This window comes from Mchenga conophoros, linkage group LG16 (assembly GCF_057382185.1).
Source record: "Mchenga conophoros isolate Kocher_MC1m ecotype Shallow Benthic linkage group LG16, M_conophoros_male_GT1.1, whole genome shotgun sequence".
Classification (NCBI taxonomy): Eukaryota; Metazoa; Chordata; class Actinopteri; order Cichliformes; family Cichlidae; genus Mchenga; species Mchenga conophoros.
In genome coordinates, this window is record NC_140541.1 from 9,986,348 (window position 1) to 9,991,723 (window position 5,376).

Below are 5,376 nucleotides of genomic sequence, written 5' to 3' on the forward strand. Positions count from 1 at the left end.
GCAGTTACTAACTCAATTACTTTATTCAAGAAGTAACTAGTTACTATAACTAGTTGTTTTTTCAAAGTAACTTGCCCAACACTACCCCTAGGTCACTTCAGGTATTAGTGACACCCTAATGCTCCGAATGTCTTGAAGGCTCTAATTAATGATGTATTAAGAGACTTAAAAATTTATATTTTTTTTATCAATATTTTGCTTACCTGCATGACATATTTTTTTCAAGTTCCCTGAATAGCATGTCATCAATGTCTGCAGTATCCTGCAATAGCTTCTGGAGAACAGGTTGGGTTTAAAGGCTGAAAAATGTGAATTACATTCTTCCTCTGTCACTTTCTCGGACTGGCAAAGACGGCAAGTGAAGACTGATCCAGTGAATGTGCGGGTTATGACCCAGTGGCCTACTCCCAGCCTAGTCGACAACTGTTGCAGTACATCCTTGGCTTCCTTAGTTTCTACTATAGGTTCATTTACAACTATAGCCAGGTAACTGCACCCTTTACACCACTCACTTCCAGTAGAGTCCCCTTTGTCTGGTCCGCAGAAGCACCAGTAGCCTTTAGCAAGCCTAAGGAGCACCTGACACTAAACTACAATTTGAATTTAATTTATTTAAATTCAGTTTCTGATGACACAAAGTTCTGCCCATAGTTAGTATCTTGCCCAAGGATATTTGACATGCAGACTGGAGAAGCCAGAGCAGAGATAAGCCTGAGATAAGCTCATAAGGTCTCTGTTTGAGGCTTCTGTAATATCACCCATCAATTTTGATTGGCGATGAGGCCTTGCTCAAGGGCACTGAACCGAATACACCCCGGTCAGATAAAGAAATTCCTGTAAAGTCCTTGTCTTGCAAGCTTGCTCCTACATCAGATCTTATGAAATCAACTCTGTGATTAGCGCTTCAGCACTTAAGTTACCTGCCACTCTTTGCATCCATCCTAAATTCCATTTCTCAAGTTAAACCAGTTCAATCTAGTCCATTGTGTAAGATTTCATATCTCAGCTAAAAAAAATTTGTGTTGAAGTTGTGCAGTGCTAAGCAAAAGAGAATGAAAAGGGTGAGATGAACCTCCAGTGTTCAGCTCCTTGAGGCTTAATTTGTCTGATAAAAACCTTCCACAGACTGTAACTGCTCACTGTTTGCATGATGGTGCATTTTTCAATATTTTCCATTTATTCACCTTGCGCAATTTGTTTAATGAAACATTTTGTAGTTTTTTTAAAACATTAATGGATGAAGAATTAAATGTTACCTATATAAGTTTTGATAGACATGTGGAAATTAATACAGATATTTTTATTTTTTTATTATGTTCACATTATATATTCTAATAACTTGCAGTAACTCTATTATTATATACCTCATTTTGATCCACAAAAATCTCCACAAACCTATGTACACTTTTATTGCAGCATTGCTACTGAACGTTGTTATTTACGCCACAACTATTTACCCAAAACTCCTGATTGACTTTTTATCTAAAAAACAAATCATATCATATTCAGCATGTCTCTTTCAGTTTTCCATAATTTATTCTCTGGGTTCTTCAGAGTTTGTTCTCTTGGCAGCCATTGCCTATGACAGATATATGGCTATATGCAAACCTCTACAATATCCAACCATCATGAGAAAAAGCACTGTGAGTATTTTCCTGGTCATAGCTTGGCTTGTACCTGTATTTGTCACGGTTCGGCATGGCAAACCGTGGGGGGTGTGGGGAAGGAGGACCCAGGCGCGGTGCTCTATGTACAAGCAGTGCGTTTATTTACAGTGGTGGAACAAAACAACAATAAATCCCCGTGCTTTCCCTGACTCCAGTGTCGTGTCTCTCCGTGAATAGTTCGTGCCTCAGTGCTCTCCGCTCCCGTGTCTCAGCACTCCTCGTGCTGGCTGCCGTCTGGCGCTCCACACTTCTCCTGGGGACACAATAGACGCAGCTGTCAGGACACATACAGTGGGGCAAAAAAGTATTTAGTCAGCCACCGATTGTGCAAGTTCCCCCACTTAAAATGATGACAGAGGTCAGTAATTTGCACCAGAGGTACACTTCAACTGTGAGAGACAGAATGTGAAAAAAAAATCCATGAATCCACATGGTAGGATTTGTAAAGAATTTATTCGTAAATCAGGGTGGAAAATAAGTATTTGGTCAATAACAAAAATACAACTCAATACTTTGTAACATAACCTTTGTTGGCAATAACAGAGGTCAAACGTTTACTATAGGTCTTTACCAGGTTTGCACACACAGTAGCTGGTATTTTGGCCCATTCCTCCATGCAGATCTTCTCGAGAGCAGTGATGTTATGGGGCTGTCGCCGAGCAACACGGACTTTCAACTCCCGCCACAGATTTTCTATGGGGTTGAGGTCTGGAGACTGGCTAGGCCACTCCAGGACCTTCAAATGCTTCTTACGGAGCCACTCCTTTGTTGCCCGGGCGGTGTGTTTTGGATCATTGTCATGTTGGAAGACCCAGCCTCGTTTCATCTTCAAAGTTCTCACTGATGGAAGGAGGTTTTGGCTCAAAATCTCACGATACATGGCCCCATTCATTCTGTCCTTAGCAAGGATCAGTCGTCCTGTCCCCTTGGCAGAAAAACAGCCCCATAACATGATGTTTCCACCCCCATGCTTCACAGTAGGTATGGTGTTCTTGGGATGCAACTCAGTATTCTTCTTCCTCCAAACACGACGAGTTGAGTTTATACCAAAAAGTTCTACTTTGGTTTCATCTGACCACATGACATTCTCCCAATCCTCTGCTGTATCATCCATGTGCTCTCTGGCAAACTTCAGACGGGCCTGGACATGCACTGGCTTCAGCAGCGGAACACGTCTGGCACTGCGGGATTTGATTCCCTGCCGTTGTAGTGTGTTACTGATGGTGACCTTTGTTACTTTGGTCCCAGCTCTCTGCAGGTCATTCACCAGGTCCCCCCGTGTGGTTCTGGGATCTTTGCTCACCGTTCTCATGATCATTTTGACCCCACGGGATGAGATCTTGCGTGGAGCCCCAGATCGAGGGAGATTATCAGTGGTCTTGTATGTCTTCCATTTTCTGATGATTGCTCCCACAGTTGATTTTTTCACACCAAGCTGCTTGCCTATTGTAGATTCACTCTTCCCAGTCTGGTGCAGGTCTACAATACTTTTCCTGGTGTCCTTCGAAAGCTCTTTGGTCTTGGCCATGGCGGAGTTTGGAGTCTGACTGTTTGAGGCTGTGGACAGGTGTCTTTTATACAGATGATGAGTTCAAACAGGTGCCATTCATACAGGTAACGAGTGGGGGACAGAAAAGCTTCTTACAGAAGACGTTACAGGTCTGTGAGGGCCAGAGATTTTCCATGTTTGAGGTGACCAAATACTTATTTTCCACCCTGATTTACGAATAAATTCTTTACAAATCCTACCATGTGAATTCATGGATTTTTTTTTCACATTCTGTCTCTCACAGTTGAAGTGTACCTCTGGTGCAAATTACTGACCTCTGTCATCATTTTAAATGGGGGAACTTGCACAATCGGTGGCTGACTAAATACTTTTTTGCCCCACTGTATAACCGCGGGCATACACACACTAACCTAGCTCAACAGGATGACTAACATGAAGTCTCACGGAATGATCCCGCGTCGGTGGGAGCTCCAAGACTCTCCTAAGTAGCTCCCCCAATGAGGCCTGATCAGCAGCAGGTGTGTGGCTTCAGGTGTGGCCAGACCGTCAGCAGGGCCACACCCACCAGGCCTGAAGGCGCCCGCCGAAACACATATACACACACGCAAACAGGGAGAAAGACAGCAACACCAAATATACATACAATAATAATAATAATATAATACATAACTGCTCAGGGATCCTGGGTCGCTCAGACCCAGGACCCTGACAGTATTGCAGTCCAAGCAATAGGAATGGCTAAAAGTAAACTGTGTTCCTTTCATTTAAAATCAATATTTTGTAACAATGCAATTTACACTCTTCAGTGTGTAAGATCAAGGTTAGTTACTGTATTTGGTATAATTTGTTATTTTGATTTTGTGATACTTCCTCTTCTTTTTATAGTTTTCACATACACAAAAATCTTTATGGTCTCTTAAAACAGTCGTAAAGTAATCAAGAAAAAAGCTGCAGAGACCTGTTTACCCCACATACTGGTTTTAGTGAGCTTTTCCTGTTTAGGTGTCTATGATGTAACCATATCTCGAGTGGAATCAGATTTCCCTAAAACTGCACGCTTTATAGTGTCATTACAGCTAGCTTTGTATCAACCTTTATTTAATCCATTAATATACGGGCTTAAAATGAAGGAAATTTCTAAACATCTAAAAAGGTTGTTTTGTCCAACAAAAATTATTTGATGCGTCAATAAATTCCTCATTTCAGAAAATGTACTTATTAAATATTATAAACTCATGAAATTGATTTGGTCCACATATTTTACACCTTTTTTTGAATAAATTAATCAGTGAATTTAAAATGTTTTTACTGTTTATGATTGCTCAGGGTGCATGTCTATTGTAACATAAATGTTATAGTTTAAATGTTATAGTTACAGTTAAAATACTGGTTTTTAGACTGCTGCACAGCACAAGAACTCAAGAGTAAAACATTTACAAATTCCAGCAAAATGAATTAAACTAATGCTGACATATACTATGTTCAGAGAGTTTTCTTCATCCGTTAATTTTATACAGTGTTAATTTTTACTTTTCTTTAAATAAATTTGCAAAATGTATAACATTTACAGCTGTACTTCTGTGAAAACAAAATTAAATCTTTCCTCTCTGAGCTTTTATTTTTAGAAATTGTATACTGAGTAGGGACAAATGTTGTGTGGTCTATGACACAATTTGCAAATAACAAAATAAACCGTTTTATTGTTAAACATACATAGCTTTGTGAAGAAATCAAACAAATCAAACAAGCCTGCCTGAGGCCTGTTTGAAACTAGAACCTTGATGCTGTGACAGTGATAACATTACACCAGTAGTACACTAGTAATGCAGGGGAGTGTAAAAGAAGAGGGCGACCTGATTGCATTTCATAAAAATATTCCTTTTTTTCTCAAATATGTGTACGAGAGGTGATGAAGACTAAATCGATGAATATGTAACTGTTCTTGAGGTCTGTTAGATCAGACCTTATTGTATGAATTGTTATCTGAATATCTTACAAACTAGAGAGATTACATTGGAATTACTGTTTTATGAAGCAATATGGTCTGAACTGTGAGAAAGTCTAAAGGTGGAGAAAAAGAAAACTCCCCTTTGTTCTGAAAAGGGAGTATCACAAAATGGTAACAATACAAGAATACACTGTTAGACAAAATGCGCAAAATCCCTACCCTCACCTATGGCCACGAGCTGTGGGTAGTGA

General features: G+C 40.0%; 1 pseudogene; it reads left to right on the plus strand.

The window, feature by feature from the left end:
- Positions 1–1,233: 1,233 nt before the first annotated feature.
- On the plus strand, positions 1,234–4,358 carry LOC146556294 (olfactory receptor 11A1-like; annotated as a pseudogene).
- Positions 4,359–5,376: the final 1,018 nt, after the last annotated feature.